The sequence below is a fragment of the Malaclemys terrapin genome, chromosome 14 (genome assembly GCF_027887155.1).
Source record: "Malaclemys terrapin pileata isolate rMalTer1 chromosome 14, rMalTer1.hap1, whole genome shotgun sequence".
Taxonomy (NCBI): Eukaryota; Metazoa; Chordata; order Testudines; family Emydidae; genus Malaclemys; species Malaclemys terrapin.
The window spans coordinates 36,071,301-36,095,324 of NC_071518.1; the positions used below are offsets into that span (position 1 = coordinate 36,071,301).

Below are 24,024 nucleotides of genomic sequence, written 5' to 3' on the forward strand. Positions count from 1 at the left end.
TCCGATTGCAAGATCGGGCCCTCCACTGACCGTGTCGTTTGTTTAAAAAAACGTTTTCCCAGGTTAGGGACACGGAAGGCTTCGCCCGTCTGCCCCAGCTGAGCGGGTTTCAAAGCAGGTCCTTGGGAGCCGGATTATTTTTAAAAATACCACTTGCGTTGCGTGGCATATTTGAGAGCGTCTCTTGCACGGTCGTTTGAGGGGTATTTATTTACTTCGGAGGGGGCAGCCCCCTCTCGACAAAGCTATGTAAAGTATTTCTTGCCCTCCACGAACCAGACCCAGCCGGGAGTTTAAATTAGAAAGACCCCGCAACCCTGGGAAGCCCGGGGTGGTGGTGGATTAAAGAAGCAGTTTCTGAAAATCAACCTCCCAGGGGGCTGCCTCCTGGTGTCTGTACGTTTCAGGCTGGAGAGGGGCGGGGAGGAGGTATTTCTACACCGGGGAAGCTGCCAGGCAGTCCCGGCGCAGAGTGCAGGGGAAGTGGCTCCCGGGGGGCGCCCCGCTGTCTCTACGCGGAGGCGGAGTGCCGGGGGCTGGGCGCTGCGCGCTAATCCCACCCCTCGCTCTCCCAGTTACCAAGCGCCGCTGCCTGGTGCAGCTGGTTCCGCAGCTCGCTCGCTCGCTGCCGGGGGAGCAGCGGTGCCGGGGCAGCTGCAGGGGTGCGCGGGCGGCGGACCCACCACTGCCGCCGCCAGAGAAGCGGAGCCGGGCGCTGCCCCGAGCTGCGAGAGCGCTCCCCGGGACCGGGGCACTGCGCGCCGCGGAGCCCTGCGGGTCCCCGCCCAGAGGAGCCGCTGCCTGGCCGGGGCGGCGATGCCCGCTCGCTGATCCCCGAGCCCGGCGGGCAAGGCTCCCCCCTGCCCCGGCGCGGCTCTCCGGTGATGCCCCAGCAGCTCCCCGCGGCGGCCCCAGCAGCTCGGTGAGGAGCCCGGGGCCCCACCTCCCGGAGGGCAGCGGCACAGCTGTAAGTAGCCGCGGGCGGGGAGCCGCCGCTTCCAGGGAGGGAGGCGGAGCGGGGCAAGCTCCGGGGGACCCGCGGGAGCCTGGGGGTCTATTGCCCCGCAGCGGGCTGGGGCCCCTCCGGGCTGTTGCGCTGTTAAGTTTCCTGGCAGCGGCGCTGGGCGGTTCACGGGGTGGGGCTGGAGCTTGGCCTCACTTCTGCACTAGTTTCAATCCAGGAAACGGTTCGCCTCCAAGGGAGCGTTCCCGGCCGACGGGGGCTGGCCCTGCCCGTCCGCCCCCCGACCCCACACGAGCGCTCCGCGGAGCCCGGTTTGATTTGCACCCTTTGGGAAAGGGCAGCCTGCCAGAGGCGGTTTGCAACAGGATCAACTGCAGTCGGTTACCAGCGTCTGGGTCCATCTAACTCCCCCTGCCCCGCTCAAGTCAAATGCTCAAGGCAGCCCCTGGCCCCTGTTGTTCCAGCCCTCCTTCCTGTGAGGTGCTGCCTTTCCCAGAGTCCACTGATGACACATGCCTGGCACCTGGGATCCTACCCAGTGTAGCAGTAACTAGGGGGGAAATCCCTACTGGTGTAGATGATAGAGCTGTGATTTCTTTTTCTTTTTCTTTTAAAGCTACTGGGTGCTCACACCATCTAAAAATATGAAACAAAATCCAAGTCTTTAGTGCCTGGCAGGGAGAATCCATTACAGCACATGGACTCTGGATCTGTCTGCAGTGTGGAAGGGAAAACACTGTATTTCTTTTGCAGCTTCATAACTGTGTGTGTTTGCCACTGGAGGGGGGAGAAAGAAAAGGCTCTGTTAATGTTGGTAGGGGCCCACATCCGTCCATCCTTAATGTTTAAAATACCACCCAGACATGAGAATCAACCTGATTCTCCGCAGCCGCTCTGGGACCTTCAGGGATCTGTTTAGAGTTGATGGTACGTGTGTCTTAGGGCACATTTTAAAGCCTGTTCCTCTCTCTCACCGTGTGCCACAAATCCTGCTTGCCTTCCTCCGGCCAGTAATGCAACTTACTCACTACTACTCCTTTGCTCCCACTCTGTCTCCTCTATGAAGATAGTGCACTCTTCAGGGCACTGGGTGTTCGGAGCAAGCACGCTGAGGCCCAGATCTGGCTTGTACCCTCTTGGCTCTCCCAGAGTACGTGGTTATAGCAGCCTGGCTGACTTTGACGGGACTGCTGTTGTGAGTGTGGCGATTTAGGATTTAGCCTGGATTCACGGATGCCCCAAAATTTACCTTGCAGAAGAGATCAGTGACCCACTTTGCATTCTGATGGTTAACGTGCAGAGGCCCTGGACTTGGGTGCTGTGAGGTGCTGGATATCTTTCTGGTAGCTCCATGGTACAGGGCCCCCCTCTGCTCTGCCCCACTTGCTGTGGGTTGGGAGTCAGAGTGAGCGGCAGCCAGCGGGTGAGCTGAAGGGCAAAGGTGCTCGTTTGCCCGCAGTTTGTGATGTGCCTCCACTTTTGTACCCTTCGCTGTTGGCTATTGTTCTCCTCCACGCTGTTTGCTTTGTAGCCGCTGGGTCTGCTGGAGCCTCGGGGGATGATTCACTATTTTGTATAGGAGGTGGTGGGAAGGGCTCCCTTTCTTTGTAAGAACAGCTTCCAGGGTGTTAGTGACAGCTCGGATGGCTCGCTGGGTTTAGGAAGTCTATCATTCGAATTTGGGCAGATAACTGCGCTACCAACAAGTAGCGCGCTCCAATGCTCCATCTAGGTTTGGGATCCACTGAATGCCATGAACACCTGGTGAATGTGCACAAGTCCATGGGGCCGGATGCGCTGCATCCGAGGGTGCTAAAGGAGTTGGCGGGTGAGATTGCAGAGCCATTAGCCATTATTTTTGAAAACTCATGGCGATCGGGGGAGGTCCCAGATGACTGGAAAAAGGCTAATGTAGTGCCCATCTTTAAAAAAGGGAAGAAGGAGGATCCGGGGAACTACAGGCCAGTCAGCCTCACCTCAGTCCCTGGAAAAATCATGGAGCAGGTCCTCAAGGAATCAATTATGAAACATTTAGAGGAGAGGAAAGTGATCAGGAACAGTCAGCATGGATTCACGAAGGGGAAGTCGTGCCTGACTAACCTAATTGCCTTCTATGATGAGATAACTGGCTCTGTGGATGAGGGGAAAGCAGTGGATGTGTTATTTCTTGACTTTAGCAAAGCTTTTGATACTGTCTCCCACAGTATTCTTGCCACCAAGTTAAAGAAGTATGGGCTGGATGAATGGACTGTAAGGTGGATAGAAAGCTGGCTAGATCGTCGGGCTCAACGGGTAGTGATCAATGGCTCCATGTCTAGTTGGCAGCCGGTTTCAAGTGGAGTGCCCCAAGGGTCGGTCCTGGGGCCGGTTTTGTTTAATATCTTTATTAATGATCTGGAGGATGGTGTGGACTGCACTCTCAGCAAGTTTGCAGATGACACTAAACTAGGAGGCGTGGTAGATACACTAGAGGGTAGGGATCGGATACAGAAGGACCTAGACAAATTAGAGGATTGGGCAGAAAAAAACCTGATGAGGTTCAACAAGGACAAGTGCAGAGTCCTGCACTTAGGACGGAAGAATCCCATGCACTGCTACAGACTAGGGACCGAATGGCTAGGTAGCAGTTCTGCTGAAAAGGACCTAGGGGTCACAGTGGACGAGAAGCTGGATATGAGTCAACAGTGTGCTCTTGTTGCCAAGAAGGCTAACGGCATTTTGGGCTGTATAAGTAGGGGCATTGCCAGCAGATCGAGGAACGTGATCGTTCCCCTTTATTCGACATTGGTGAGGCCTCATCTGGAATACTGTGTCCAGTTTTGGTCCCCACACTACAAGAAGGATGTGGAAAAATTGGAAAGAGTCCAGCGGAGGGCAACAAAAATGATTAGGGGTCTGGAGCACATGACTTATGAGGAGAGGCTGAGAGAACTGGGATTGTTTAGTCTCCAGAAGAGAAGAATGAGGGGGGATTTGATAGCAGCCTTCAACTACCTGAAGGGGGGTTCCAAAGAGGATGGAGCTCGGCTGTTCTCAGTGGTGGCAGATGACAGAACAAGGAGCAATGGTCTCAAGCTGCAGTGGGGGAGGTCCAGGTTGGATATCAGGAAAAACTATTTCACTAGGAGGGTGGTGAAACACTGGAATGCGTTACCTAGGGAGGTGGTGGAGTCTCCTTCCTTGGAGGTTTTTAAGGCCCGGCTTGACAAAGCCCTGGCTGGGATGATTTAGCTGGGAATTGGTCCTGCTTTGAGCAGGGGGTTGGACTAGATGACCTCTTGAGGTCCCTTCCAACTCTGATATTCTATGATTCTATGATTCTAATGACTTGAACAAGGAAAATATTTCCACTTAGCTCCCCCCATTGCCAAACTCAGATCCCGATCCTGTAACACTTCCTCATGTGAGTAACCCTGTTGGAGTCCAGGGACCGCATGGAGCAATCCGGATTAATGTACTGGTATGCCCACCTTTGCTGTCACCAGGGAAACTGCAGTGGTGGGAATTTTGTGGCAAAGAAGGCCCGAGGGCCAGATTCAATGGAAAGATTCATCAATGGCCTGTGGATCCAGCCCTAAATCAGGAGTAATTTCACTGACTGTACCGAAGTTGCTCCTGAATGATGCTGGAGGAACTGGGGTGAGAGTCTGGCCTTTAGTGTAGACATATCCCTAGAGTTCACCTCTGAACCTTGGTGTTACCGCAGAGTTCTGTTCAGGGGCGGCCCTAGACTAGCTGCCAGCAACTGGCCCCCTAGGCAAACCATGCAATCAGCACCCCTCACCCCCAAATCCCCCAGGGCAGATCTAGGCTGAGGGTTTTGGTAAACTGGGAAACATTCTGCCCCTTTTTTCCTTTTAATGTTTTTAGGCGGGTTTTTTTTTGTTTGTTTGTTTTTTAAACAGAGCTTAATTATTCGATTTGTCTGTCTGTCCAACCAATGTTTCTGAGATCAGATAAAATAGAGACACAAAATTTTCAGAATAGATTTGTACATGACAGCTAGATGATATTTCAGTCCGGTTTCAAATAAAAATGCATTAAAATGTAAATTATAATTTTTATTATTACAAATCCAAAACCATCCATTACGCTATCCTGCTTTAACTGCCATTACCACCACATCCAATATAGAAAGAAATAAGAAAACTCTTCAATGAACTTTAACCTATATTTACAAAACACTCAGAATAAAAAAACACTCTGTGCTCTTAAAACATATCTTTTCTTGCTTTAAGTTTTGAAAATTCGGTCACTAGTTCTTTTAGATCCAGTTTTCCAACTATTTCATGCTCTATTGACATTGTGACAAGTCCAACAAGCCTCTCTTGCGCCATGGTTGAACGTAGATATGTTTTTATCAATTTTAACTTAGAGAAACTACGTTCCCCACTAGCTACGGAAACTGGCAAAGTTATAAGAATGCGTAGAGCTATAAAAATGTTTGGAAAACTGTCAGTGAGTTTATTTTCAGAAATAAACTTCAGTACTTCTTCAGGAGTGGAATGTTTCTTAAATCATCTTGAAAAAGCCTAAAGCTCACTACACAAATCTGTAGCATCAATGTCTTTTGAATTTTCAGTTTTATACAAAAGTCTCTTATCTGTTTTGCTGTTTTCTTTTGCAAGCTGTGGCTATCGTATAGAAAGCCAAATAGTGAATCTAGCTGCTGCATCTGTTGAAATCTTTTGTCAACCAAGTGAATAGCAGTATCTAGAACTGCGAAGTAGAAATTCACTTTGAACCTTTGTTTTGGGTTCTATGGGTGTGTCTCGTCCTTCATACGAAAACTGCTGTTTCTTTTGCCAAATGCGAACTGGCTCTGGTTCAAATTCTGTCAGAAAGTGTCTTTCGTCAGCAAGCTCGAAGAATCTACCAGTGTTCTTTTGAACCCTTCATCACTTCTGAATTCCTCCAGAATATTTTTAGTTTGCTGCAGTTTTTGAATAGCAGGATGTATGTTCAAGTTCTTTTCCTGAAGCTGCTTACTAGTGAGGTTAATCTCGAAAAGGATATTATACCACAAAATGAGTGAAGTCACAAATTTGAACTTGGAAAGGCCATTTGCAAGAGCCTCTGCATCTGAACGTGCCATATTGCCAGATGATCCAGTAAAGGTAGTACCATCATAAATTTCAATTAGGGCATCATAAATGTTTCCAAGTTCATAGCGAAGAGGCTTCAAAGCATCAATGCGACTCTCCCATCTTGTCTGACTAAGTGGTTTCACAGTTAGAGAATTCACATGGCGAGTCAGAATCTCCCAACGGCATGTTGAGCCTGAGAAAAACACATAAACACGTTGCACCAGGTCAAAGAAACTGCTTGCCGCCAAACAGCATCTAGCAGCATCATTGACAACCAAATTCAGAGAATGCGCACTTCAAGGAACGAAAAAGGCCCTAGGATTGATTTCCATCATTCTCCTTTGCACACCATTGTCTTTACCCTTCATATTACTCCCATTATCATAGCCTTGGCCATCTAAGTTTTCAACAGATAATGACATTGTTTCAGGATTTGAATCCGGATTTGAATCAGTTCATTCTGCATATTTTTTCCTAAGCAATGAATCTGTGTTTCATGATCAGTTATTTTACATAGATGCTCCTTCATGACTGGATCAAATAAAGCGAGGTGTTCAACAAACCTAAAAAAGTTTCCATTACCTGGAGTGTATAATTTTTTCATTTCTGCCGCAGCTGCAGAATGCTAAATTTTGCCCACCGAGAACTCTCACTAAAGCAATCAGATGCTCTAATATTTGTTGCCAATATTCTTCTTTTTCCTTGATCACACAAATTTTCTTTGATAGTTTTTCCTTTTTTCAACCATAATTCAAGTTCTTTCCAATTTTGAGAACATTCCAAATGTTCTGTACTTCTTTCACGTGAAGAGAGAATTGAAGATCTGTTTTTCCAGTCCTTCGAACCATTTTCAGTAAGTGATGTACCAATTGCTTGATTTCTAAACAACTTGTAGCAAAAGCAAAAACACAGAATCCTTCGACACTGAATATTGTAACCAGTTTCAATGAATTTCTTCCCCGTTAATGAGTTTCCTCTTGTAATGCTGAGCAGAGAATTTTCTTTTATTTCCATCCCTAGGGAAGGGAAATTCATGAACTTGTTCGGGTCCATGTTCCACGAGAATTTGCCGCACACTGTCATCACATCTGGGCCATGAAGCTGGATCCCCACACTGTAATTTGTTTGTAACTTCCTCAACCTTTCTTCCTTCTACTTCATTTACTTCAATTTCTGCATGTGTCTCTGAAGGTGAATAAATTTTCTCCACTTCCATATCAGTCTGATGTTGTGAGCTGCCTTCATCTAGAAGTAAGTTTCCATCATCTTGAGTTTCCAAACTGCTTCCATGCGGATGTGAGCTACCCTCCTCTCCAAGTAAAATTCCTTCATCTGGATGCTGTGAACTGCTTCCGTCTTTATTTGGAATAAAGAGAAGATATTTCAGGAAGGAGCCCTGCTATTTTGCTTGGTCCTTTTCCTTCTGAGCCTTTTGTTTACGATACTCAGCTCCTGAGGGTTTTCTTTTTCCTCTTTCTGCCATGGGGGATTTGAATATTGTTATGTGCTCCCGACTGCAAGCATTATAGGATGGCTGACACACCCACCACATGGTTGGTGATTTAAACCACATTGCAGCCATCCCAACACGTCTTTTCACTGCTTAACGGTTCAATGCTTAGTAACATACACTCACTTACCTATTAAAACAGTTCATTACAGTGTTTACACGGAAACAAAATGACCTTTTTCAACGTTATAACCCAACACCCGTTGTTTGGAAAGTAACCCCTACCTCACAGTTACCTGCTTGGAGTGTGACGCAGGACCAGTGCAACCATTTAGGCAAACTAGGCGGCCGCCTAGGGCACCTAGTGGTTGGGGGCACCTAAAAGCCCGCTCAGGTGAGGAGGTGGAGTGAAGGTGGGCTGGGGTGGGGTGGGGGAGGCGCGGGGAGGGCCGCCCGCAGTAACGGGGGGTGCACAGGGGAACCACTCCCCGTCCCAGATCACCTCCACTCTGCCTCCTCCGCTGAGCACACAGCCCCCGCTCTAAGTCTCCTCCAATCAGTGCCACAAACCTGCTAGGGGAGGAGAGTTAGAGTGGCGCCGGTGTGCTCAGCGGAGGAGGCGGAGCCGAGGTGAGCTGGGGCGGGATCCCCAGGCAGGGTTAGCTGCCATGGAGGGGGGGGTAGTTGCTGCGGGGGGGCTCCCCGGGTGGGGGGCTGGGTTAGCTGCTGTGGGGGGGTGGGGTTAGCTGGGTGAGGGGGGGCCCGCAAGGTGGAAGTTTCGCCTAGGGCGCGAAACTTCCTTGCACCGGCCCTGATGTGACATCATCACTTGCATAGTCTATTAAGCGTTAACGCTGTTACTTTTCTTTTATGGACCTTATTTAGTACATGTGGACCAGTTATAACAAAGAAAAGCTCATAATTATACAGCGTGATAATAACGCTAAGGTTTAATAACGCTTAAAGATACTCACATTTTGGATTTATAAGGTTGAAAGATGTTATTCTTTAATCTTTGGCACCAAGAAACACAATTTTCCACAGTATTCGCTCGATTCTTAACCATCTACCTGCGACATGTGTTAAAATGACCGTTTGACATGTATCTACTCCTATATCTCCGCTCTACATGAATTTCCGGCTATGTGACCTTGATGTATATTCGAGTTAGGTGTCACGAGCATTGCAGCTCTTGCCGCTGACGGATGTGTTTCTTTGTGGCTGAGTTATTGGCTTATCAAAAGTGTGGAGTGGGTCATCTTGATCCTACGTCGCAAATTGAAAAAAAATTTGCTAAAATATATATTTGCAGTAAATAAAAGATTTGACATCTTAATAAATTCTCAGAAATGTAGAGAAATGAATTATAATTCATATTCTCTCCGTACGCACATGGGAATTGAAATAATGACATCTTCGTTATTTTATTTGTGTGGGGGTTTTTTTTTTCATCTTTTTCATTTTTTTAATTTGATTTTTTCCTCTCGTTCTGCTGCTCAGCTCCTGGTCTCTGTTAGTTTCCCATGTAGCCCAGGATTCAACTTCGCAGTTCTCAAGGCTGTTAATGAAGTTTGTTGGCTGCTAACATCGACACTCATGCATGGCCCTCAGAATGTTGAAAGTCGGGGGCAACGTTACAAGATACATCAAATGTTTTCCTTGACCGCAGTGGCAATGTTCAGTCTGTCACAGGACATTGTCTGTGCCTCTTTAGTGGATCAGAAAAAAATTAGGCAAGGAACTACGACAAACAAAGTCACATTAATAGGAGCAGTGAATAGACTTGATCTAAGGATGGCTTAGAGCAAGAGCCTTTGACATCTTAAAGGAACACTTTAAAATAAAGGGCTAGATCCTTAACTGGTGAGAATCAGTGTAGGGTAGAAACATTGACTTCTGATTTACTAAGCTAAGGATCTGCCCCAAAATCATAGTTAAGTGTCTTGTTAATTTGCTTAAGTTAGTACCAACAAAGGTTGTTAAAACATAAATTTTACAGTAGAATGTCATTGCTTCATTTTTGCAGTTCATTCAGTTTGAAGAATGAAACTAGATTAGCCTGTCACTGTATTGGCATTGTCCTGCTTTCGCCTATACCAGTTTTACATTGCTGTAAATTCACACACTTCCATGAATCAGAGGGGTAGCTGTGTTAGTCTGAATCTGTAAAAAGCAACAGAGGGTCCTGTGGCACCTTTAAGACTAACAGAAGTATTGGAGCATAAGCTTTCGTGGGTAAGAACCTCACTTCTTCAGATCACTTCTTGCATCTGAAGAAGTGAGGTTCTTACCCACGAAAGCTTATGCTCCCAATACTTCTGTTAGTCTTAGGGTACATCTACACTACAGCGGGGAGTCGATTTAAGATACGCAAATTCAGCTACGTGAATAGCGTAGCTGAATTCGACGTATTGCAGCCGACTTACCCCGTTGTGAGGACGGCGGCAAAATCGACTTCTGCCGCTTTTTGTCGGCGGCGCTTACTACCACCTCTGCTGGTGGAGTTAGAGCGCCGATTCGGGGATCGATTGTCGCGTCCCGACGGGACGCGATAAATCGATCCCCGAGAGGTCGATTTCTACCCGCCGATTCAGGCGGGTAGTATAGACCAGACCTTAAAGGTGCCACAGGACCCTCTGTTGCTTTCTACACTTCCATGAAGTTACTCCTGACCTACATCAGTGTGGGTGAGAAAAGTGGGAGGATATCCAGTGGTTCAGGTGCTAACCTGGCTCTTGGGAGACTGAAGACCCGTTTCTTGCTCTGCTCCAGACTGCCTGTGGGACCGTGGGCAACTCACTTAGTGTCTCTGTGCCTCAGGTTTCCCACCTGCCCAATGGGGATACGAGTATGGCCCCACCTCGCAGGGGTATTGTGTGGCTAAATACACATCTGATGGTAATACAGCCATGTGAATACCTAAGATAGACAGAATCAGGCCTTATGTTCCTAGTCACTTTCACTGTCTGGGTGCCACATACTAGGAGAGAGGACTATTGGGCTTGGGTTTCTATATCTTTAAAAATATCTCTATTCATATTGGATTGTATTATGCCATTAAAAAACCCATACAGCTGGGGTCTAAAGTATTCACAGTGAGTGACCCTTTACTGAACCTTGACATAGAATTTGAAAATCCGTTCCATGGAGTGTATTGAGTCAGGAAACTAAGATGACCTAAACCATGCAGGTACCAGATGAGGCTAATTGGACCCCATGGTTATAGTGACCTTCCTTGGGAGTACATGGATGTGCCATCCTAGCTCAGCAACAGGGTCTCTGCAGAGTGAAGTCAGATGCTCCTTCCCGTTAGGGATGAATATATTCTCTTCTCAGTGCTCCATAGTGCTAGGGGTCTACTGAGGATCTCCTCTGGCAGTGAGGAGTCCTCAGCATACACAAAGAAGCCAGGTGGCTATGTCTCCTCTCTGTTCTTGGGTTGCTATTCTGACACATCAGGTTTCGAAGTGAGGCATCTATTTTGAAGGCTGATGCACCCAATGAACTGTTTCTTTGAAGCTGCGTGCTTCATAACTGAGAGTAGCATCGATTACGGAGCTAAACATATTGTCACACTTGTGCACGCATAACTGTCAGTGCACCGTCAGCGCACAAGTGTGTCTGCACAGGGGTGAGGCTATCTTAGGCCAAGATTTTCAAAGTTTTTAAAGTCAGACTCGTAAATCCATATTTATGCAGCCCAGCAAGTGGGTTGGATTTCAAAAGAGCTGAGCACCCAAGATTGCTTAGGACAAAACAGAGTGGATACAAATCGATGACTTATATATATATTATACACACACACACACACACACACAAAATTGGATTTTTTTGTTCAAATAAGAAGTTTTTCATTTTAAAACAATCCTGTTTAAAATGAAATCTGAATTTACTACAAAATGTTAAGGGCCTAAACTACTTATAATGTCTTATAGCATTTAAGAAAAAAGTTAATAAGCTAAATCTCTGAGCCTCTCTCACAAACTTTGAGTTAAAGGCGGCTCTTCAGGAATCGGGGGGGAAACATCTGACTTTGCAGGCTGAGTTTTATAAACATGGTACAATAGGAGACTGTCTTGTTTTCAAGAGATTTAGGCGAGTCGGAACTTAAGCGCCAGTCACTTTCATGTAGGGGTGTGTGGCAATTTTCCCAGGCTGACCTGAAATAATAAGTTTAATTCACTGACTACAGTTAATCCCTCTGTTCAATAAATGGTTTAGTTGTAAACATGGAACATCTTTTGATAAGAGAAGTTTTCGTATCGAAAACACTGAACGTTGTTTTGTTGAATAAAAATCAATTGTATGTGCTGTTTTGTGTTTAATTACATTCCAGCTACCATCTTAATGCAGCTTGATACAAATCATGAGCAAAAAGTTATCCAGTAAATAAGCAATATATCATTCACCATTTCCTGACATCCTAAAAAGGTACAATAAGAATACAAAAATATCAAGCTATATAATTGCTTAAAGAAATGTGTATAGTTAGTGCACCCTCCTAGCTAGGGGAAGGATAGCTCAGTGGTTTGAGCATTGGCCTACTAAACCCAGGGTTGTGAGTTCAATCCTTGAGGGGGCCACTTAGGGATCTGGGGCAAAATCAGTACTTGGTCCTGCTAGTGAAGGCAGCGGGCTGGACTCAATGACCTTTCAAGGCCCGTTCTAGGAGATAGGATATCTCCATAAATTTAATTTAGGTAGCAAGAAGATGTATCCAATCTCATGTAAAGGCTCTAGTTTGCTGTAAACGTTTTAATGGTTATATCAACTAATGGGAACACATCTTTCTTTAGAAACTAACTCAAGTACAAATGGAAGAGTGGATTAAAATCGATTATTTAAATTGAGGTTTTCCACATGACGTTTAAATCACTCCACCCCGTGCTCTGGTTGGCTGAAATCCAGCTAAGCATCTATGCTGAGAAAGGCCTCAAGTTTAAGTCGGTTTAGCTAGTTTGCATTTGCTAAACCTGAGCTAAACTTGGCTGCTTTTCTGGGTCAGAACAAACCCTGAGGTTGTCACAGTCTGGTCCTGTGTGTGTGTGTTTGCCACCCTCCGTGGCCTTGGCTATAAGACAGCTGCTTTACAAAAATTTTTTTTGTTTTTTAAATATATGGGGGAAACAAATGAATTGATGCCTCGTTTCCAGACGTTCCTCTCTGCAAAAACGCACCCTGGTCAGATTATACCTGGGATTTATCCCAGGCCATGGGGACAATTTTGTGGGAGCCTTTTGCTTAAATTATCACCGGTTTATCATTGCCTCTCAGGATTGGATCCAGGGCCGGCTCCAGGCACCAGCTTAACAAGCAGGTGCTTGGAGTGGCTAAGGGAGAGGGGCAGCACCTGCGGCAATTCTGGGGTGGCAGGTCCCTCACTCCCTCTAGGAGCGAAGGACCTGCCACGGCTTTTGTTTTTTTTTTGTTTTTTTTTTGTTTTGCTTGGGGCAGCAGAAATGCTGGAGCCGGCCCTGATTGGATCCTAACCCTGCAGTTGTTTAAGGGTCTGTATGGGCTCAGCATTCCCTAATACTACCCCTGCTAGGTATGGGGTTGTTTTTTTTTTTAGAATGCATTAAAATGACCTTCTCTGGAGCAGAGTGTGTCTAAAAACACTGTTTGACAAGGAAATTGCGACCTACAGTCTGAGTGGCTTTGTTGCCGTGTGGTCCGCATTGTACGCGGAGAACAAGCTTCTTATCTGATCCCTCCTGCCTGTTGAAAGGAAAACAAGACAGCCTAGTCTCCAGTGATGTTAAATTACGGGTGTTGGCTTGGAGTTGCAGCTTATCATTTTAAAGGCCTTCGGATGTGGCTTTTTCTCCTGCCTTCTGCTGCGTCTCTCTTCTCTTCCCAGCAGGGCTGGCTCCAGGCACCAGCCCACCAAGCATGTGCTTGGGGCGGCGCCTGGAGGGGGGCGGCGCGGTGGGGGGCGGCGCAGTGGGGCGCTCCGGCCCAAGAGCGGGGTCGCGACTGGGCTCGCCGCCCTCCCCGCGGCGCTCCAGTCAGTCGGGGAGAGTGAGGCCCCGGCCAGGCTCGCCGCCCTCCCCCCAGCGCTCTGGCCGCCGGGGGCTCTCCGCCATGCTCCCGGTGTTTCGGCCCAGTTGGGGATTGCGGCCGGGCCTGCAGCCAGGCTTGGCGCCCTCCCCTGCCGTGCGGGCAGAGCCGGCCCTGCTTCCCAGGTCGTGGTGAACAGGTTGTGTCGCCCTAGAGCTGTTTGATCACACGGCACTGTGAACTGACCGCTTGGTGCAGTAGCAGCCAGGGTGGATTAACAGTCCTACCTGTTCGCTGTGATAGCACTGTCCATGGGGCTTTGAAACTGGCATTTTTGTTGCTTTTAAGTGCACTGAGAGTGATGATACTAGTCTCCGAGCCAGTAATAACCTAGGGCTGGATCCTGCTCTGGTTAAACTCCGTGGCAGAGCTTCCATAGATGTCAGTGGAAGCATAGGTGGCAAGTTATATTAGGGTTACCATATTTCCACAAGCAAAAAAAGAGGACACGGGGGGAGGAGCCCCGCTCTAGCCCCACCCCTGCCCCACCCCATCCACTCCCTCCCACTTCCTACCCCCTGATTGCCCCCCTCAGAACCCCCAACCTCCCCCCGCTCCTTGTCCCCTGACTGCCCCCTCCTGGGACCCCTGCCACTAACTGCCCCCTAGGACCCCACCCCCTATCTAAGCCGCCCTGCTTCTTGTCCCCTGACTGCCCCCTCCTGAGAACCCCTACGACCCTACCTGTCCCCTGACTGCCCTGACCTTTATTCACACCCCCACCCCATATTCACACCCCCGCCCCCAGACAGACCCCCAGAGACTCCCATGCCCTATCCAACTGCTCCCTGGCCCCTGACAGGACCCCCAGAACTCCTGACCCATCCAACCCCCCCCCTGCTCCCTGTCCCTGACTGTCCCAACCCCTCTCCACACCCCTGCCCCCCTGACAGCCCCCCCAGAACCCTTAGGCAGGTGGGGGCGGAGTTTGGGGGGGCAGGTTCTGGGCACCACCAAAATTTCTACAAACCTGCCACCTCTGGAAGAGGCAGAGCAGGGGTGGAGTGGTGGTCCAGCCCAGTGCAGTGGGGGGGCTTTAACAGAAGTAAATCTAACTAAGTGCGTGTTTTGTCCTTTGAGTGAGGTGCATTACTGTTGGTGGCGATTAGCACTTTCCAGGAGGGAGGGGGGAGGAGCAGGGAGCCATGCGCTCAGGGGAGGAGGTGGAGAAGAGACGGGGCAGGGGTGGGGCCTCATGGAAGGGGTGGAGTGGGGGCGGGGGCAGCGAGGGGATGTGTGTCAATGATGCGGCCTTCGGGCCAATGCACTAGTCCTCATTTGGCCCTCATGGTCATTTGAGTTTGAGATCCCTGGTCTAGATCCATCCTCTTTGGAACCCCCTTTCAGGTATCAGAGGGGTAGCCATGTTAGTCTGGATCTGTAAAAAGCGACAAAACGTCCTGTGGCGCCCCACAGACCAACAGACGCACCGGAGCACAAGCCCCCGGCCCATGCTCCAACACGTCTGCTAGTCTGCAAGGTGCCACAGAACTCTTTGTCCCCTTTCAGGTAGTTGAAAGCAGCTATCAAATCCCCCCTCATTCTTCTCTTCTGCAGACTAAATAATCCCAGTTCCCTCAACCTCTCCTCATAAGTCATGTGCTCCAGCTCCCTAATCATTTTTGTTGCCCTCCGCTGGACTCTTTCCAATTTTTTCACATCCTTCTTGTAGTGCGGGGCCCAAAACTGGACACAGTACTCCAGATGAGGTCTCACCAATGCCAAACAGATGTCACAGTTTGTGGATGATTCCTTGAGGAGCTCAGCTTTCATTGAAAAGAAAAAGTACATTTCTAGCCTTTGCCTTTGGTGGCAAAGAAAAGCTTGAAAAAGTGCATCCAAAAGGCTCACAAAATACAAGGGAAATAGAAAGAACCTAATATTGTTTTAAGCAAATCTCTAGTTATTCATTCATTCATTTTCATTGAGGAGGGAAGGGGCATGACTCATGGGTTTTGAATGCTTTGAATTGGCCATGCTGTTTGCTTGCTGGACATTCAGCTCTGCTAGGGCTGGTGATACAAGTTTCATCACAGGAGCAGAGTAAAATTTTCCAAAGCACCTAAGTCAGTGGTTCTCAAACTTCTGTAGTGGTGACGCCTTTCACATAGCAAGCCTCTGAGTGTGACCCCCCTTATACATTACAAATGCATCCGAAGAAGTGGGCTGTAGTCCACGAAAGCTTATGCTCTAATAAATTTGTTAGTCTCTAAGGTGCCACAAGTACTCCTGTTCTTCTTTTTGCGGATACAGACTAACACGGCTGCTACTCTGAAACGTGTCAAACTTTTATATATATATATATTTAACACTATTATAAATGCTGGAGGTGAAGCGTGGTTTGGGGTGGAGGCTGACAGCTCGTGACCCCCTCCCCCAGGTAATAACCTTGCGACCCCCTGAGGCATCACGACCCCTAGTTTGAGAACCCGTGACCTAAGTGGAAGGAGCCCAAATTCCAGTTTCAAAAGCATCTTAGTCACTTGGGCTCCTAAACCACTTAGGCATTTTTGAAAATGGTAGTTAGCCGCGCAAATCACCCTCCGTCTCTGAGATCTGCTCTACCTGCAGTTTTCTACATAGCCTCCTGGGCCCAAATTAAACCCTGGGGTAAGCTCATCAGAGTCAGTGGCGTTACACCTCAGACTAATTTGGCCCAAGGTATCTCTCCCTACACACTGAATTTCTGCCCCTTTATAATTGAGAGCTCATTTCATTTGACAGGCTTATTTAGCGGGGAGGGATAGCTCAGTGGTTTGAGCATTGGCCTCCTAAACCCAGGGTTGTGAGTTCAATCCTTGAGGGGGCCACTTAGGGATCTGGGGCAAAATCAGTAATTGGTCCTGCTAGTGAAGGCAGGGGGCTGGACTCAATGACCTTTTAGGGTCCCTTCCAGCTCTAGGAGATGGGATATCTCCATTAATTTAATTTACAGAATGAATATGTGAAGAAACCTGGCGTTTAGACTTGCTCGGTGTTACGGTGTATAAGGAGGAGGATGACGGTGACCCTGTAGGTGCTAGACCTGGTTGAAACTTTGGAATCTCCAATCTGTGGGAGATCCTGACATTTTGAAAGAGTTTTTGTTCCAAATGGGAATGACAGCCCACATTTCGAAAGGAAATTCCTGAAAAAATTCCCAAAGGGAAGAAACAACATGTTTCCATTCCGTTTTCCCAACACAACACAGAACAGCTGGCTGCCCCAAGTCCCTGGGCTCCCCTGACTGCAGGGGCTTCCCAGGGCGTCCCCCATCACAGACTGGGGACCCTAGAAGCCCTGATTGGTTTCTGGGGCTTCCCGGCTCCCAGCGCCACGACAGGAAGCCTAACTCTGAGACAGGTTGACGGCAGGGTTGCCCTGGATCCACGGACTGGTCTCTCTAGCACCTACCAGCTGGCAGGAAAGCATTTCAGCAGAAGTTGGTCAAAACCCAAACGTTTTTGTGAAAGACTTCTGTTAGAAAATTCCAATCTGTTCAATGAAAAATTGTTTCATCAGAAAGCTCCTGACCGGCTCTTTTAGCTGGCATTCTTTCCTTTGAGTCAGTACTGAACCAGTGCCTACCACTGGACTGGGGCACTGGGCAGCCTGAGGTGCCATCACTTGGATGAGACATCAAACTGAGACTCTGACAATGTGTGCCCATCAACGACCTCCATGTCACTTATTTTCTCCCCAAGGTTAGGAATTGGGATATTCATACTCTCCTGGCTACTCACTGGGGGCCCGAGCTTTACCTTGACCCACTGTGGTTTCCACTGGATACGTTATTCTGCTTGACCACTTATGCTATACTGTTCAGTGCAGTATTGCCAGCCTCAAGTACTCAGAAATTAGGAGTCAGGCACCAAAATAAATCATGAGATTGGCTAAAAAAAACATACAATTTTTAAATATAATCAGTGTTGGGTTCTTTTTATTTGCCTGCTGGTCGATGAGCCTTTAAGAGGATTACGTTTTCAAGCTCTTTTCCAGAACTACAAGGACTAGAAATGTACCTTTTAAAAAATATATAAATTTTGAGATTTTTCACAGGATTCCGGGAGGTGGTGCTTTAAGAAAAACATCAACTGCCATGAGACTTGCGTTAAAAAATCACAGGAGTTGGCAACATGGGTTGTGTTGCTAAACAGCTGTGTTCCACTCCAAAAGCGGCTGCACTACAATGGAGGGCAGGCTGGTACCTGTACACACAGTCTGCAAAGCCCTTTTGCTCCGAAGGACCCCAAAGAGAGATTTTTTTCTGGGTCCTGGTGTCCAGCTTCTGCAGTGGGTTGGTCTGTGTGATGGTTCAGATGTGCTTTTCACCCACTCTATGCAGTCTCTAACGCGGACCTCACCCCCTCCTGCACCCCAACCCCTTGCCCCAGCCCAGAGGCTGCACCCAAACTTCCTCCCAGAGCCTGCACCCCTCACCCCTCCTCCCACACCTCAACCCGCTGCCTCTGTCAAAGTACCTCACTTTATTTTCATTTACTTCCCATTGCTTATAATATAGGAGGAGGAGGAAGAAAAAAACAAATGAAAAATGGGGGGAGATAAGACAGAATGTTCTTTTTCTTGGCTGGGTCCCAAGCGGGGGGGATGAGGCGGGGCTGAAAATGAAGTTGTGCACAGGGCCCGACTAACTCTAAATCCGCCACTGCACAACATGCTTCCTCATGTCACGCTCCCGCCTCCCCGCTCTGTTGTGTAAATTTCACTTGAATAAGGAACCAGGTTTTGACTGGCTGTACGTGCCAAAATGTGACGCTTTTCACCCTGTTATGTTGCATCTGAGTCTTACCGTCCTAAACGAATACTGTGACTACCTCAGTTTCCCTCTGTACGGCACCAGTGCCTAGGTGGTGGGAATTGGGTGTGTGACTTTGGCTGAGGCCTTCAGGGCAGGTGAGGATCCAGCTGCCTGCAAGTAGGTGATGGCTGATGCCCTCCGTAACCTGAGAACCAGGAGGGGGATGCGACCAGGTGACACTTTGCCCAGGAAGCAGGACAAAGACCGGAGGAGAAGCAATGTGTGTGTTGGAGGCCACGCAGCGGGGTCCAGGGCAGTCTGCTGTGGGGAGTGCAGGGTGTCCGGCCCGGGATTCCGCCAAGATGGAGTTGGCTGAAAGTCACGGATTTCTGTGTTAACAAATTCTGCTCTACGCTGTGTACCTGTCGACTAATAAACCTTTTACAATGCTGGTTGAGAGTCACTGCTGACTGTGGAATTGAGGTGCAGGGCCCTTTGGCTTCCCCAGGAGCCCCGCATGGGCGGACTCGCTGCAGGAAGTGCACGGTGAGAACAGGGATGCTGAATGCTCTGAGGTCAGACCCAGGAAGGCCGAAGCTATGTAAGCTTCTTGCCCTGGTGACGGTATGCTCCGAGAGAGGAGCCATGCTCCCCAGAGTCCTGGCTGGCTTCATACAGAGCACTTCCAGAGCATCGGCCCGGTGACTCCATGACAACCCCACGTGACACCTCTGTGCTGTTGAGGACTGTTTGGAAGAAGCTGGGATATGCCACTTCCTCACCCAAAGCTTCTTTCTTCCCAAAAGGTTGTGGCCTATGTCACCAGCCCTCCTCCTTTCCATAACACACGAACCATTTAGGGTAAACAGAAGCGGCAAAGGGGAGTTTCAGAGAGCGAAGGTGCAGCTCCTGTGCGTTGAGGTGTTTTCTGTGAGGCTTGTGTGGCTGGGCTGTAAGCCCCTGGACCAGTCAGGTGAGGCAGGTCTGTTTGTGTCACTGAGGGCTGTGCGGCTGGGACCCTTGGGTTTTGAAAAGAACCCGTGTTTGAAGTCGGAGTGGTTAATCCCGTCCTCTTAATGAGGGGGTAGAGCAGACAAGCAAGTCTTAGTATATAGATTGGTTGCCAGGTGAACAGGAGTGATAAACATTCAAGTTTCCGTGGGATTCCTGTTTTAGGTATGTCTATATACCACATAACGAATATGGATGATGAGAGAACAACTGCTGTGGCCTGCCTTGAGTGTGCTATGTTTTCTGTTCTGCTGGAAGACCGAAGTGATTTCAGGTGTATGAAGTACAAGCTGCTGGACATATTGAAAGAGAAGATATGTGGGTTGGAAGCACAAGATTCAACATTGTGCAGTATCTGAGAAAACAAAACCTTCGTGGACAACCAGATTTGGAAACTGCTGGAACAGATGCCACAAGGTGAAGGTTCAGTGAAAAAGGATCCAGAGAGAGAAGAAACCAAAGAAACGGATTGGAGATTTGTGACCAAGAGGGGAAAGAGAGCCAGGAGGCATTCAACCCAGGTAGAAGCATCAAAACATTATCAGATGCTCAGTAAGTCAACTCTGGAAGACCCTGTCTCTGGAGGACTAGAACAGAAAGCTACAGGGGACATAGCTGATGGGCATCCTTGCTGTATGAAGCAAGCAGCTATGAAGAGGGTTATTCAGCCATCCTAAGAAAGCGAGCAGTCCTCATCAGCAACTGCGTATTAAGAAGAGCAGACAGAGAATTTAGCAAAAGACGTAAGAGCAATAGGACAGCATGCTGTCTCCCTCTAGCAGAAATACAAGATGGGACGGGTTCCCCCCAGGGTGCCATATGGAACTGGGGTACTACTGAGCCCGCCTCACCCACCAGGCTGGGCTCCCTATACATTGTACTGCTGAGGCAAGCCAGCCCAGCCCTCCCTCAGGCTTCAGACTGCACTTTACCAGCCCACATACAGGTAGGGACACATCCCGCTGCAGCTTTACACACAGATGCTGAGATCAGCTCTGCATGGGAAGGCTCAGCTAAAGAATTGCCCTGTTGCTCAAGTGCACACCCCCCTCTAGAGGGTAAACCCAAAATTATACCGTCTTGCGCTGCACAGAGAATTGGACAACGCAAGCTCATAAAATTCGCCCCCTCCCTCAATCTGCAGAAAGATATGCAACAGCTTTCTGCCCCAAGTTATAATTTCCACACACTGGTTATAGACAAAACAAAATCAAGTTTATTAACTACAAAAGGTAGATTTTAAGTGATTGATAGCAAACAGATCAAAGCAAATTACCTTAGTAAATAAACAAAACCGCAAACTGAGTTTAACACACTAGATAAGTAGGATATCACCCTGAGTGATAAACAGGCTGCCTTGGCTTTCCCAGGTTTAAATACACAGGCTAAAAATCCTTCTAGCCGGGGACCATCACTTCCCACAGTTCAGTCCTTGCCCCTCAGGTGTTTCCAGGTGTATTGTTGCAGGGAGAGTGAAGTCCCATCATGATGTTGTTGTCCCCCTTTTATATCTTCTTCCCACTTGCTGGAAAGCTCTCTTGCTGTGACCTGGGTCAAACAGTTCCCATTGTGTAGTGCTATCTCTGAGAGGTTTCTATTGTACACAGTTCTTGGGGTAATCCTTGTGCTTGGGTGCATTTCCTCAATAAGCCGTTAACATTGTTTGGCCTTTTTACTGTTGTACCTGAAAGGCTGCTTGTGGGTGTTTTCAACCTCACAACATGTTTCAGTAACACATACATAGCCAAACTTCATAACTTCACATACGACAATAGCACATACAATCCAACGAGATATTACTGTCTAGCGCAGTGGTTCTCAAACTTTTGTACTGGTAACCCCTATCACATAGCAAGCCTATGAGTGGAACTCCCATTATAAAGTAAAAACATATTTTTTAATATTTTTAACACTATTATAAATGCTGGCGGTGAAGTGGGATTTGGGGGTAGAGGTGACAGCTCGCAATCCCCCACGTAACCTCCTGACCCCCCGAGGGGTCACGACCCCCAGTTTGAGACCCCCCCTGGTCTAGCGGATCAAGACTTTTAGAATGATATGTCACAATGCGTACTTTGTACAAAACATATCCTAATTACATGACAGTGGTGAAGATTGGGGTGCCAGGGTGTCCCAGTCACGATAGGATTATGAAGTTATCTGGCAACTCTTCACCTGTGATGATACACACTGGAACTAATGACTTGACATCCCAGGAAACTACACCAATTATAGAAGACTTCAGGGCTCTTGGAAGGGAGCTGAAGAAGAGGAAAGTTCTAGTGGTATGCTTAGAGATCCTGCTGGACCAATGATCATGATTAGGTAGAAGATAGAACATACTCGGGCGAACTACTGGCTGTGTGACTGTGGTGAGACTGTCAACTTTGGATCTGTGAAACATTGGTCCATGGTTCCAGCGAGAAGGGACACTGTATAAATGGGGAAGCCTGCATCACATAGATGGGGGGCTAATCTTGGTTGGAGACTAGCTGGAGCAGCCTAGTTTGTACTGTATTTCTCTTCTTAGCACCCTCCCCTAGCAGCCAATGCAAGGGGAGGGTGCTAAGAAGACAAATGCAGTACAAACACAAACGCCGTATGTCACGAATGAACTGAACCAAAGTGCCAAAGAATGTGAAGAGAAGAGATTTTCCAATGCTAGGAGTGTGGATAATTAGTAAGAGGAATTGGAAATTCTCATTGATGAGAAGAAGTTTTGATATAATTGGCATTACTGAAATCTGATGGGATGACTTGCCTTATTGGAATGTTAAAATCACCGGTAATAACCTGTTTAGGAAAGAGAGAGTGGATAAAAGATGTGGGAGGTGGCACTCGACATTAAAGACACCTTTGCCTGCTTTACAATTATTGATAACTCAGAAGCACAGGAATCAATGTGCTAACTAAGAAAGCCAAGGTGTGGGTACTGGTGGGTATATCAGAGGCCACCCAATCAAACCAGAGCAAAGGATGAGTTAGCACCTGCATGTAATGTGTGGAAAGAAAAAATGTGTTGTTATAGGGGACATCAGTTTGGGAGACATATGCTGGGTAACTCATGCAGTGAGTAGTAAAATGTCATTAGAGTTTTAAAAAATTATAGATGATAATTTTCTAATACAAAAGGTCTTGCACTCAACGCACGGTAACTATTTTGGACTTCATTATGACAAATAAAGATGAATCAATCACTGACTGGATTTTGGAAGTTGTCTAGGGACCACTGATGATGACCTGATCACCCTCAATATGGGCAAACAGAGGACAGCGCCAATCAGTTATATATGTTCTTGGTGCCATAGGCACTGACTCCATGGGTGCTCCAGGGCTCAGCACCCACAGAAAAATAAAGGGTGCTCAGCACCCACCAGCTACAGCTGTTTGGCCTCAGTGGCACTGCCAAACAGCTGTGTGGCGGCTTGGGGAGGGGCTTGGGAGAGGGCGGAGATCAGTGGGCAGGTGGGGGCCTCAGGGAGGGGGTGGAGCGGGGGTAGGAAGAGGCGGGGAGAGGGTGGGGCCTCAGGGAGGGGGTGGAGCGGGGGTAGGAAGAGGCGGGGAGAGGGCGGGGCCTCATGGGAGGGGGTGTGGTCTCAGGGCAGAGTGGGATGGAGCCCAGGGAAAAATAAAAATCCACGCCTATGAACGCGGTTAGAAGGGACTGAAGAGGCTGCCACATTGAGTTCTCAGTATAAATCTCTGCTTTCACGGTTTTGTATCTGTCCTGTGAATCCATATCCGGTGAAACTTAGCGTGTCAAATGTCAGCCGGGGAGCATTTTTCTGCTTCAAAATGGCAAGAAGAAAAGTCCACGTAGGACCTGGTCGTGTTTGCTGAGGCAGGCAGAGCTGCCATTGAAGGTGGGAGTTTTACCTGCGAACGGCGCATGATGGGATCCAGCCCGTACTGCTTTTAGGGGTGGCAGTTACCAAACCGCTCCAGAAATGAGGAGCCGAGGGGTGTTTCTTTAGCGCTCTCAGTGCTCAAAATCAGCAGTTTGTTTCTTCAAACCAGCGCTGCAGGAAATCAGTCCTAATGAGGCCAGTGCAAGACACCGTGTCAGACTTCAGATACCCTGCTGCCGGAAAGTGCTCTGAGCAGGGTTAGACAACGTGGTGGTGAAACCCCCCGTCTCCGATAGCAGTTCCGTTATTGCTGTCACCAGTGGAGCGGCACTGGCGGGAACATCCTAGTGTAGCTGCTTCCTTAGAAACACTGGGCTGTGCTCTTCCCTGGCGTAAATCTGTTGAATTCCATAGCATTACTCCAGACATGAATATGGCCCATTCCTGTTACTGATCTGCTCCTCCAGCTGCCAGAGGAACTAGGACTTTGTAAGTTCCTTGTAAATAAACAAACTTGCATCGAAGAGAATACCGGATTCCGTGCATATCTGCTTCCAACTGGAACTTGACTAGCCACTCAGGTCAAAAAGGGGGCAACGTTATTCTCATCGCTGATTGTAGGGCAAGGTTGCTGCGTCACTTCCCGGAGATGTTGTGTCACTTGTGTAAATAAGATCTGCCTGTCCCCCGAAGTGGTGCAGCGCTGGATGAAGTTCGACAGCTGTGTGGCGAGTGGAAATGTTAGACCATTTTCTCTGCACACGCAGGGCTAGGAGGACGTGAGAGTTTTCGGGATACCCGAGATGTCTGGAGTGAATCACTACCACTCACTTACAGTGTCCGAGATCCTAGATCTACAAGCTCCG

General features: G+C 48.3%; 1 protein-coding gene across 2 annotated transcripts in view; it reads left to right on the forward strand.

Annotated features, from left to right (window-relative positions):
* The first annotated feature begins 496 nt into the window (after positions 1-496).
* The window catches only part of CPNE2 (copine 2), a 173,743-nt gene continuing 150,215 nt past the window's right edge, over positions 497-24,024 (forward strand). The window contains exon 1 of one of the 2 annotated variants that reach the window (XR_008447130.1): positions 497-967. The gene's annotated coding sequence lies outside the window, so the exon portion shown is untranslated. The remainder of the gene's footprint in view (positions 968-24,024) is intronic. The other variant, XM_054049166.1, reaches the window with a different exon arrangement.